Raw genomic sequence first — 13,429 nt, 5'->3', positions numbered from 1 at the left:
ACTTGTTATATTTTTCCAACTGCTTTTTGCTCTTCTAGATCGCATTGCTGTATCATTCTTCTACAGTTGACCCTCTTATTAACATCTTACATTAATGTATTATATTTATTACAATTGATGATTCAATATTCTATATTGTCTTTAGCCAAAATTCATAGTTTTTTAAAAAATATTTTTATAGTTGTCAATGGACCTTTATTTTATTTATTTGTACATAGTGCTGAGAATTGAACTCAGTGCCTCACACATGCTAGGCAAGCACTCTACCACTGAGCCACAACCCCAGCGCCCAAAATTCATAGTTTTTATTATAGTTAATTCTTATTGTTGAACATTCTATGAGTTTTGAATATCCTTTAAATTTGTCCATAATTTGGCTTTAAACATTATGCCATATAATTGGAATCAGAATATAGAGTTTTCTCAGAATGACTTCTTTCACTTTCTCATTTTCATTTAAGGTTGTTTCATGTCTTTTTGGGGTTTAGTAGTTCATTTCTTTTAACACTAAATAATATTCCATTGTCAAGTGATATCACAGTCTATCTATCTACTTTCTGAAGAACATTTTGGTTACTTCTGAATTTAGACAAAATATTCATGTGTAGGATTTTGTGTAGGAATAAGTTTTCACCTAACTTTTATAAATAACAGAGATTACATGTTAAGAGTATATTTAATTTTATTAGACAATGTCAAACTGTCTTCTAAAGTGCCTTTACCATTTTGCAATTCCACCAGCAGCAATGAATGAGAATTCCTATTGCGCCACATTCTCTTCAGTGCTTCATGTTATCACTTTTGTTGAATTTAGCCATTCTATTAGGAAGTAGAGTTGTAACTTATTGTTTTATTTTGCAAATCTATCATGGCTTCTGATGTTAGGCATTCTTTTAAATACTTATTTGTCATTTGTATAACTTTTTTGATGTGATATTTAGTCAAATATTTTGCCTCTTTTTAAATCAATTGTCTGCTTTCTTACTATCGATTTTTACAAACTATTTGTATAGTCTGAATTGTACCAGATATGGTTCTCAAATATTTTCTGGAATTTGTTTCCTTTTTTTTTTTATTGTAAACAAATGGGATACATGTTGTTTCTCTGTTTGTACATAGAGTCAAGGCATACCATTTGTGTAATCATAAATTTACATAGGGTAATGTTGTTTGATTCATTCCGTTATTTTTCTCCCCCCCCACGCCTCCCACCCCTCTTTTCCCTCTATACAGTCCTTCCTCCATTCTTACCACCCTCCTTATCCCTAACCCAAAACCTAACACTAATCCTAACGCTAACCCCTCCCACCCCCCATTATATGTCCTCATCCGCTTATCAGCGAGATCATTCGTCCTTTAGTTTTTTGAGATTGGCTTATCTCACTTAGCATGATATTCTCCAATTTCATCCACTTGCCTACAAATGCCATAATTTTATCATTCTTCATTGCGGAGTAATATTCCATTGTATAAATATGCCACAGTTTCTTTATCCATTCATCAATTGAAGGGCATCTAGGTTGATTCCACAATCTGGCTATGGTGAATTGAGCAACAATGAACACTGATGTGGCTGTATCTTTGTAGTATGCTGATTGTAAGTCCTTTGGGTATAGGCCAAGGAGTGGGATAGCTGGGTCAAATGGTGGTTCCATTCCAAGCTTTCTGATGAATCTCCATACTGCTTTCCAGAGTGGCCGCACTAATTTGGAACCCCACCAGCAATGTATGAGTGTACCTTTTTCCCCACATCCTCGCCAACACCTATTGTTGCTTGTATTCTTGATAATCGCCATTCTAATTGGGGTGAGATGGAATCTTAGGGTAGTTTTGATTTGCATTTCTCTTATTACTAGAGATGTTGAACATTTTTTCATATATCTGTTGATTGCTTGTACATCTTCTTCTGTGAAGTGTCTATTCATTTCCTTAGCCCATTTGTTGATTGGATTATTTGTATTCTTCGTGTAGAGTTTTTAGAGTTCTTTATATATTCTGGAAATTAGCGTGCTATCTGAAGTATGGTTGGCAAAGATTTTCTCCCACTCTGTAGGCTCTCTCTTCACATTACTGATAGTTTCCTTTGCTGAGAGAAAGCTTTTTAGTTTGAATCTATCCCAGTTGTTGATTCTTGCTTTTAGTTCTTGTGCTATGAGAGTCCTGTTGAGGAAGTCTGGACCTAAGCCGACAAGTTGAAGATTTGGACCTACATTTTCTTCTATAAGACGGAGGGTCTCTGGTCTGATTCCGAGGTCCTTGATCCATTTTGAGTTGAGTTTTGTGCAGGGTGAAGAGATAGGAGTTTAATTTCATTCTGTTGCATATGATTTTACAGTTTTCCCAGTACCATTGTTGAACAGGCTGTCTTTTCTCCATTGCATATTTTTGGCCCCTTTGTCTAGTATGAGAAAATTGCATTTATTTGGGTTTGTGTCCATATTCTCTATTCTGTACCATTGATCTACCTGTCTGTTTTGGTACCAATACCATGTCGTTTTTGTTACTATTGCTTTGCAGTAGAGTTGAAGATCTGGTATTGCGATACCCCCTGCTTCACTCTTGCTACTGAGGATTGCTTTAGCTATTCTGGGTTTTTTAATTCTTCCAGATGAATTTCATGATTGCTTGCTCTATTTCTGTAAGGTACATCATTGGGATTTTAATTGGAATTGCATTGAATCTGTATAGCACTTTAGGTAGTATGGCCATTTTGACAATATTAATTCTGCCTATCCAAGAACATGGGAGATCTTTCCATTTTCTAAGGTTTTCTTTAATTTCTTTCTTTAGTGTTCTGTAGTTCTCATTGGAGAGGTCTTTCACCTCTTTTGTGAGATTGGTTCCCAAGTATTTTATTTTTTTCGATGCTATTGTGAATGGGGTAGTTTTCCTAATTTCTCTTTCTGAAGATTCATCACTTATGTATGAAAATGCATTGGATTTATGAGCATTGATCTTGTAACCTGCTACTTTACTGAATTCACTTATGAGTTCTAAAAGTTTTCTAGTGGAATTTCCAAGTTCCTCTAAATAAATAATCATGTCATCAGCAAACAGGGATAGTTTGAGTTCTTCTTTTCCAATTTGTATCCCTTTAATTTCTTTGGTTTGTCTAATTGCTCTGGCTAGAGTCTCAAGGATGATTTTGAATAGAAGTGGTGAAAGAGGGCATCCCTGCCTTGTTCCAGTTTTTAGGGGGAATGCTTTCAGTTTTTCACCATTTAGAATGGTATTGGCCATGGGCTTAGCATAGATGGCCTTTACAATGTTAAGGAATGTTCCCACTACCCCAATTTTTTCTAGTGTTTTAAGCATGAAGGGGTGCTGTATTTTATCGAATGCTTTTTCTGCATCTATTGAAATAATCATGTGATTCTTAACTTTAAGTCTGTTGATATGGTGAATGACATTTATTGATTTCTGGATGTTGAACCAACCTTGCATCCCTGGGATAAAACCCACTTGATTGTGGTGCACTATCTTTTTAATATATTTTTGTATGCGATTTGCTAAAATTTTGTTGAGAATTTTTGCGTCGCTGTTCATTAAGGATATTGGTCTGAAATTTTCTTTCCTCGATGTGTCTCTGTTTTTTTTAGGTATCAGGGTGATATTGACTTCATAGAGTGAGTTTGGGAGGGTTCCCTCCTCTTCTATTTCATGGAGTACTTTGAGGAGTATTGGAATGAGCTCTTCTTTAAAGGTTTTGTAGAACTCGGCTGAGAACCAATCTGGTCCTGGGCTTTTTTTGTCGGTAGGCTTTTAATGACCTCTTCTATTTCATTGCTTGAAATTGATTTATTTAAGTTGCGTATGTCCTCCTCGTTCAGTTTAGGTAATTCATATGTCTCTAGAAACTTGTTGATGTCTTCAAGGTTTTCTGTTTTGTTGGAGTATAGATTTTCAAAACAGTTTCTAATTATGTTTTGTATTTCACTCGTGTCTGCTGTGGTATTTCCTTGTTCATTCCGAATTTTAGTAATTTGAGTTTTCTCCCTCTTTCTCTTTTTTAGTGTGGCTAAGGGTTTATCAATTTTGTTTATTTTTTCAGAGAACCAACTATTTATTTTGTTAATTTATCAGATTGTTTCTTTGTTTCAATTTCCTTGATTTCGGCTCTGATTTTAACTATTTCCTGTCTTCTACTACTTTTGGTGTTGGTCCGCTCTTCTTTTTCTAGGGCTTTGATCTGCAGTGTTAAGTCATTTATTTGTTGATTTCTACTTCTTTTGTTGAATGCACCCCATGAAATAAATCTTCCTCTAAGTATTGCTTTCATAGTGTCCCAGAGATTTTGATATGATGTGTCTTTGTTCTCGTTTACTTCTAAGAATTTTTTTATTTCCCTCCTGATGTCTTCTATGATCCATTCATCATATAATAGTATATTATTTAATCTCCAGGTATTGGAGAAGTTTCTGTTTTTTATTCTGTCATTTATTTCTAATTTCAATCCATTATGATCTGATAGAGTACAAGGTAGTATCTCTATCTTCTTGTATTTGCTAACAGTAGCTTTGTGGCATAAAATATGGTCTATTTTAGAGAAGGATCCATGTGCTGCTGAGAAGAAAGTGTATTCATTCTTTGTTGGATGGTATATTCTATATATGTCTGTTAAGTCTAAATTGTTGATTGTGTTATTGAGATCTGTGGTTTCTTTATTCAATTTTCGCTTGGAAGATCTATCCAGTGGTGAGAGAGGTGTGTTAAAATCGCCTAGTATTATTGTGCTGTGGTCTATTTGATTTCTGGAATTGAGAAGGATTTGTTTGACGTACATGGATGAGCCAATGTTCGGGGCATACATATTTATGATTGTTATGTCTTGCTGATTTATGCTTCCCTTAAGCAGTATGTAATGTCCTTCTTTGTCCCTTCTGACTAGTTTTGGCTTGAAGTCCATATTATCTGAAATGAGGATGGATACTCCAGCTTTTTTGCTGTGTCCGTGTGCATGATATGTTTTTTCCCATCCTTTCACCTTTAGTCTATGGGTATATCTTTCTAGAGATGAGTCTCTTGCAGGCAGCATATTGTTGGATTAATCTTTTTAATCCAATCTGCCAGTCTATGTCTTTTGATTGATGAGTTCAGGCCATTAACATTCAGGGTTATTTTTGTGATATGATTTGTATTTCCAGTCATTTGATTCATTTTTGTTTTTTGACATGAATTGGTTTCTCCTTTATTTGGCTATTCCTTTAGGCTAGTTCCTCCCATTGCTGATTTGCATCCTTTTTTTTCATCTCTTCTTCATGGAATATTTCGCTGAGAATGTTCTGAAATTCCGTCTTTCTTTTTGTAAATTCCTTTAGCTTTTCTTTATCATGGAAGGACTTTATTTCATCATCAAATCTGAAAGTAAGTTTTGCTGGGTATAAGATTCTTGGTTGGCATCCGTTTTCTTTCAGGACTTGGTAAATGTTGTTCCAGGCCCTTCTAGCTTTTAGGGTCTGGATTGAAAAATCTGCTGATATTCTTGTTGGTTTCCCCCTAAATGTAATTTGATTCTTTTCTCTCACAGCCTTTAAAATTCTGTCTTTATTTTGTATGTTAGGTATCTTCATAATAATGTGCCTTGGTGTGGGTCTGTTGTAATTTTGTATATTTGGAGTCCTATAAGCCTCTTGTACTTGGTTTTCCATTTCATTCTTCAGATTTGGGAAAATTTCTGTTATTATTTCATTGAATAGATTGTTCATTCCTTTGGTTTGTTTCTCTAAGCCTTCCTCAATCCCAATAATTCTTAAATTTGGCCTTTTCATGATATCCCATAATTCTTGTAGATTCTGTTCATGATTTCTTACCATCTTCTCTGTTTGGTCAACTTTGTTTTCAAGATTAAATATTTTTTCTTCAATGTCTGAGGTTCTGTCTTCCATGTGTTCTATCCTATTGGTTATGCTTTCTATGGAATTTTTCACTTGGTTTATTGTTTCCTTCATTTCAAGGATTTCTGTTTTTTTTTTTTTTTCAGTATTTCTAACTCTTTATTGAAATGATCTCTTGCTTCCCATATTTGGTCTTTTAACTGTCGATTGGTGCGACCATTTAATGCCTGCATTTGCTCTTTCATCTTCTCCTTCAATGCCTGCATTTGCTCTTTCATCTCCTCGTTTGCTTCCCTGATTGTTTTAATTATGTACATTCTGAACTCCCTTTCTGACATTTCTTCTGCTGTGCTGTCGTTGGGTTTTATTGATATAGTATCTAAGTTTGTTTGGGACATTTTCTTTCCTTGGTTTCTCACATTGGTCAGATGTCAGTCGGACTCTGAGATATTGCAGATTTCCTCTATTCGCTTATAGTGTCCCTGTAGATTTCCAGTGTATCACCTCCCAGCCTTCAGTAGCCTGAAGTCTTGGAGGAACTTGATAATGCAGTGCTTCTGAAGAAAGCTGCCCCTAGCCCGTTACTGGTTCCAGGGCTTGGAGCTGGCTCTGTGTGGAAAGGCTCTCACTGGCGGTCTGCTCCGAGAAGCTGGCCGTGAAAGGAGCCTGCCGCCAGAGGGAGCAGGGCTGCTTGGTGAAGTCCCTGGCTGCCCTGTCCTGGTCCCTAAAGCTGCCTGTGGGCCGGAGCTCACCGCTGGCGGGACTTGGAGCTGGTTTTGTGCAGAAAGGCTCTCACTGGGTGGCCTGCTCCGAGAAGCTGGCCGTGTGGGAAGAGCCCACAGCCGGAGTGAGCAGGGTTACCTGAGGAAGACTCTAGCTGCTCTGCCCTGCTCTGAAAAGCCGCCCCTATCTGGGCCTGCCGCCCAGGCCGAGCTTCACCCAGTGGGGGAGACTCTCCCCATGGCTCTATTTCAGTCCAAGTCTCTCAATGCCTCCCCTTCTTGAATCCTGGGTTCTGGAGCGACTGGAGATGCAGTTACCCTCTAGTCCACCATCTTGGATCGTCCCATGGAAATAGCCTGTGACTGGAGGGGTCAGGGCTGCCTGGAGAAGTCTCTGGCTGCCCTGCCCTGGTCCCAGAGGCTGCCTGTGGGTCGGAACTCTCCACTGGCCCCGGGACTTGTGTCTGGTTCTGTGTAGAAAGGCTCTCACTGGGCGGTCTGCTCGAGAAGCTAGCCTTGAAAGGCGCCTCCCACTGGAGGGAGCCGGGCTGCTTGGGGAAGTCCCTGGCTGCCCTGTCCTGGTCCCTGAAGCTGCCTGCGGGCTGGAGCTCGCCGAGGTGGCTCCCGGACTTGGAGCTGGTTCTGTGCAAAAAGGCTCTCACTGGGGGGCCTGCTCTGAGAAGCTGGCCATGTGGGAGGAGCCCACCTCCAGAGTGAGCAGGCCTACCTGGGGAAGACTCTAGCTGCCCTGCCCTGCTCTGATAAGCTGCACCTATTTGGGCCTGCCGCCCAGGCCGAGCTTCACCCAGTGGGGGAGACTCACCCCGTGGCTCTATTTTAGTCCGAGTCTCTCAATGCCTCCCCTTCTTGAATTCTGGGTTCTGGAGCAACAGGAGATGCAGTCACCCTCTAGTCCGCCATCTTGGATCGCTCCGTGGAAAGACTGGAATTTGTTTCTATTAACTGTGTTTCTTAGAGCAAAAGGTTTTAATTTTAATGAAATTCAACTTATTATTATTTTCTTTCATGAATCATGCACATACTGGTTTACTCAAAATGTCATTGCCAAAACCAAGGCTGTCTAGATTTTCTCCTACTATTGTGTTTTATAGTTTTGCTTTTTATATTTGAATCCATAAGCCATATTAATCCTTTGTGAAAGGCTTAAGGACTGTGTATTTACTTTCAATCAAACTATCTTTATAACATGTCTGTCTTGTAGGATTTATAATATTTACTTATGTTTTATTTACAATTTGAAAACTCCATTTTAAATACCTTATAGTTATTAATAGTTATATTATGATCTGTTGTTTTAATACTTATTTCATTTTCCCAGCATATTTTTCTATTCTCTTTTATTATCTTTTTGGGTTAATATGTTATAATTTAATATTGAAAACCATTAGATTTTAGGTGTAAAATTGAATTTTAGAGAGTTCTTTTTTATTTTGTCATGTATCCTTAAGTCTGTGCAATCTCCAAAGACTTCGCATTATACAGCTTCACAAAAAATATGATAATACTGTGTTTGATATGTTCATTTTCTTCATTCTTTAATTTCTACATTATGTTTTCATGCTTGTAATATAGGAATGTGTTTTAAAAATGCTTTCATTTTTCTTTGATTAATCATATATCTATTTATGAAATTAACAGGAAAAAGAATGTTAGTTTACTTACATACCTACAATTTTTTTATATTTTTTTAATTTATTATTTTTTTGTTTATATCCGAAGATCTGGTTTCCATCTAGAATATCTACCCTTAAACCAGCAAAAAATTTCCGTTGAGGATCTTGTTATACAGTTCTGTGGATAATGAATTAGTTTTTAGTTTTCATTTTCTAAACATAGATGCATTTAATTTTTGTTACTGAAAATATTTTGCTGGATATAGAATCAAATAATTGGATGATATATTTGTTTTCATTGAGCCCATTCAAAATCTCCTTCAATGACCTTCCTATCTTCATTTTTATTTGAAATATAGTCATCATCGATAAACAATGTTGAACTGCATATTTGCGATATGTCATTTTTGCTTAGATCATTTTAAGGGTCTCTTTTCATATTGGTCTCTAACAGTTGGAACATAATTTATTTTTGTTTATCTTTTCTTCAGGTTCTCTGAGCTTCTTGAATCTATACATATCTGCACTTTTCAATTTTGAGATGCCTTTGTCTTTTATTTCTTCAGACAGTATTTTCTGTCTCTCATTCTTCTTTTTCTGGTACTCCCAGCAACTGTTATGTCCTTTAAATTCTTTTAGCCTTACCTAGAGTGTATGGGGTCTGTCATACTATTTCAGATGTTCTTAAATCAGCAAGCAATCAGGGCAAAATGTATACAAAGATTTTCAAGACTATTCCTTCTCTGGAATTACACTTTTCAGCATTTCCTCCTTACCTTACAGCTATAATGGTAACCTGAACCCTGTTCTCTGGATTCATGAGAACCAGACTGTGGAATTGGCTAGAGCCTGCCTTCAATTTTTTAAAAGTAGTCATTTTAAAAAATCAGAAACTGACTGAGTGCAGTAGAGGTAGGAGACTCAAGTTGGAGTATACCCTGGGCAATTTAGTGAGACCTTGTCTCAAAATGAAAATAAAGAACAGTTGTGGATGTGCTTGCCTAACCTCTTTGTACACTAAGTGTATGGATATCTTCCAGGTATACAAGTCTTTAAATTATTAGGTTAAAAGAGCATTTTATCAAGCTGGTGTTCTCCAAACTAAAGTTGTCTGTAATGGTCACCAATTCTGTACTGACTTTACAAAAGCAATTGGATTCCCTGGCACCTGTTGTCCTGCAAAATCATTGGGACCTAGATCTCCTTACTGCCAAACAGGGTGACTTCTGCCTCTTCCTCAGGGAAGAATGTTGCTTCTACATTGATCAATCAAGACTGACACAACTTCTTAGTATAGGATACGTTTGGTTCAGATAGCTTCCCAGGGACACATCAAAGCAATTCTCCTCCTGCATTCACGATTGGATTTCTAGAAACCACCATGGGAAAAGACTGCCTGAGGCAACTCTGAAGCCTGTTCCATACACATCCTGCTTCAGTCCCATCTGCCAGTCTCTGTATCCTCTTCTAGGATTCTGAAAGGGGATTCCCTCCCCCTCCACACACACTTCTCCCCTTCTCAACAGGAAGTAGCCCAAAATGATGATGTAGCCTCAACTCATTTTACCCCTTTCAGAGTCTGGAATGAAGGACATGGAGAATAAACCCCAAGGCATTTCCCCTATCTGCAACTTTTCCCCCACCTTCCTCCCTGTGCACAGAGAGATGCTTGTGGTAAATTGGAGTTTTCATCATTTAGAAGCCCAGGCCTCAGCTGGAGGGAAGGCAGGAAGGGAAAACACAGAGAGGTCTTGCACCTTCCCCCACCCCACCTGACTGAATCAGCTGGCTGCAAGTCCCAGGAACTTCCTTACCTGCCTTCCTATCCCACCCTCCAATGAGCCTGCCAAAAGTAACTGACCAACTCATCCCATGACCTGGCTCTGCTAAACCCTATAAAACCCAGACCCTCCTGGTGGCCTGCCACCATCACCTCCTCCCCCAGGATGTGCCCCTCCAGTACTGAATGAAACTTCATTAATCTTTGAGGTCTGTTTCTGTTATTGTTTTTCTTTCATAAATATGTATTCCTTTGGATTAAATTCCCAGCAACACAAAATATAACAAACAAACAAAAACCTACAGAAACTTACCCACTGATATTCTCTTATACATGTGTTATGGGGTGCAACTTAAGAACAGACCGGTCACCACTGAGAAGTCCAAATTTGAGAGTCTTTATTAAGCCGGCCGGCTGACTGTCTCACACAATGCCCCAAAATGTGTCTGTTGGGAGAACAACCCTGACCACAAGGTTGTAGGAGTTCTTATAGCAAAAATCACATTAATCATAAGTGTCTGTTGCTATGATTTGAAATTACACATTAACATCATGAGATCATCAACAGAAGGGGAAGTGGGTCAGAATGACCCTTACCTAGGTACAAACTAAAGAATGGTTACTAACATCCACACAATCACTGTTCACATGATACATTGTTTAAGAGCAATAGGAATCAAAAGAGAGTGATTTTTCTTTACATAGGAATTATCATTCTGTAATGTTAAACATGTCATACTAAGTAACTGATGATGGGCACAGAGGCGGGGTGTTCCCATGAGAGAAGCTTATTTCCTACATAACATGGAGTCTCGGAGCAAAATGGAGTCTGTTTAGTCATTTCCCTTAGAGTCTGGCCTATAACATTCTCATGGAGTCAGATCTGTCAGTCCATCACACATGCATCAACTACACTGCAATTTTAGTATGTTTTTGATTATTCTCCAATATTGTTAGATAATGTTTATAGTAGTTTTTAATATTTTGGTCATAGTTTAGAGTTATCTGCAGAAAGTATGGTCTGGTCCAGGTACTTTTTCATTACCAAGACAGAAGTCTTCATATCTATAAAATACATAGATTATTATTTTATAGGCCTTAATCAGAATTATTCTAGCTTGGAGAATAATTTTTTATAAAATGTTATACTTTTATTAATCTTTTATCTCCATTGCTTATGTTCACACCATTAGAGAAACTTTTGATCTGGATGAGATGTTAGAGATAAACTGTGTATGTATTAAAATCAAGGCCCTTAAATGGAAACTAATTTCCACTATCATTACATTTTGGGAGAGCAGCTCTGTGCAGACTCAAGTGTGCAGTGCACTGCAGTCCCAGTCCTGGGCCCCCAACCTGCCTTGGAGCTGCTATGTTGCCTCTGCCAGACTCCAAAGGTAAGGACAAAGCTGCTGCCTGGAAGGCCCCCCTGAGTGGAATTTACCTGAAGCTGCCAACAAACACAAGCTCCAAGATGGTTTGTGCAGGCTCCAAGTGTTCCAAGAACTGCCTGTTCATTCCCAACCTGCTCTATATGTTGGTTAGTCTGTTGCTAATTGGAATTGCTGGCAGAGGCATTTGCTTTGGGCTGACACCAAATCTCCAAGTGACTGCATTAGTGGGGCTAATTGGAGCTGTAAAACAGCGTCCGGTGTTGTTGTTGTTTTTTTACATGATTATTCCCCACTTTGTATTTATCGTTCAGTTTTCTGTCTCTTTTGCTTGTTTAGGTCCTGATCAGGAGCAACAGAGGCAGTTTTTGGAGGTTGGTTGCAACAATATAGCAAGTGCCCAAAATGACATCCAAGGAAATTTAAACTGCTGTGGGTTCTGAAGTTTTAACCCAGATTACACCTGTCTGACCAGCTATGTTCAAAAGCAGTCACCAGTGCTATGTGCTCCATTAATAGGAGAATATGCTGGGACGATTTTGAGATATGTAGGAGGCCTCGGCCTCTTTTTCAGTTTTAAAGGGATCCTGGTAGTGTGACTGAACTACATATATAGGAACCAGAAAGATTCTCACACTAATCCTAGTACATTCCTTTGATGAGAAATCAAGGAAAATCCTTCATATTCTGATTTTTATTCACTTAGTCTAATTTTAAGTTAAGCTAGTTTGTCCATTAACAACAAAAAAAACTATTTATAAAATTACATTAGCAGTGGAATTATGTATTTTTTTTTTATGTTTCTGTAGATGTTTTACTTTTTTTCATTGCTGAACAAAAATTGAAATTTGTGGTCTCCTCTGGCCCTCAGTGGTACCTGTAATCTACTGTACTCAGTTTCTAGCACTGTCCACTGTGGAATTTCCTAGCATTTTTGTCTGCAGGAAACTGTGTATGGCACTACTGTGTTGATCACTTGTGAAACTAAATACACATCTCACTGGAATACTTGTATGTAGCACTGTGCTGTGTATATAGTTCCTACTGGAAGGAGTTGAAGTTTATTAAAGCCAGAAAATAAGAGATTCTTTTATGTTCAGTCAATAAGGGAAATCCAAATTCCCAAGATTTTGTCTTTTGAGGAAAGATGTATTGTGGTGAAAGTGTTAATATGAAAGTGATAATTTTGTTCTAGGAGTCTTTTATGATTACACCAGTGTATTCTAGAAATAGCTATGTCTTTACAGAAGTGTGCTGTAGTTTTTTACTTTTACATGTAAGTGCAAAGAAGTGGTGTCATGAAATGTTTAACGTAGAATATTTACCTTCATTGTTCAAAATGGAATGTTTGAATAATTCAGAACATGTATCTATATAATCTTGATTTTTTAAAGATAACTGAAGTCCAAATGACTTCATTTTTAAAGGTTACTATTAATGCATTGGCCCAAGTAGTAAAAAGATATTTGATTATCTTAAAAATTGCTAAATAACTTTTTCATGAAATTTCTCAGTATTTTAATAGCAAGTTGTCAAATCAAAGCATATTTGAGTGTGATATTTCCCATAATTTGAAATTGAAATGATATCATGGTCCTGTTTATTATGTTAAAAATTAAAAATGGAAACTAAAAACAAAACAGAACATGTTGATGGAAAACCTTGACTAAAACTCAGTTCTTTCTTTTATTTATGTATTATTTCTTTTCTTTTTTATTTGTTCTTTTTAGGTATACATGACAGAGTATATTTTGATATAGTATATATGCATGGAGTATAACTTATTCTAATTAGAATCCCATTCTTGTGATTGTACATGATGTGGAAAAACTCAGTTATTTTGATTACCAACAAATACAATTCATTTTTAGTCAGTTGTAAGGGTTAATATTAAATAAGTATTTGTTTTATTTTTCCTGCTATACCTTTTTGTTTTGTTTTGTTTTGTTATTGGGGATTTAACCTATGGGCAATTTACCACTGAATCACATCTATAGCCCTTTTTATTTTTTATTTTGATATAGGTCTCACTAAGTTGGTTAGGGCCTTGCTAAGTTGCTGAGGCTGT

The 13,429-nt window shown here is 37.3% G+C and overlaps 1 pseudogene; it reads left to right on the top strand.

The window, feature by feature from the left end:
- The first annotated feature begins 11,444 nt into the window (after nucleotides 1-11,444).
- LOC124971353 (tetraspanin-13-like) lies at nucleotides 11,445-12,020 on the top strand (annotated as a pseudogene).
- Nucleotides 12,021-13,429: the final 1,409 nt, after the last annotated feature.

The sequence above is a fragment of the Sciurus carolinensis genome, chromosome X, assembly GCF_902686445.1.
Source record: "Sciurus carolinensis chromosome X, mSciCar1.2, whole genome shotgun sequence".
In the NCBI taxonomy this organism is placed as follows: domain Eukaryota; kingdom Metazoa; phylum Chordata; class Mammalia; order Rodentia; family Sciuridae; genus Sciurus; species Sciurus carolinensis.
Note: the sequence above shows the minus strand (reverse complement) of the source record. Positions and strands in the feature narration are given on the sequence as shown.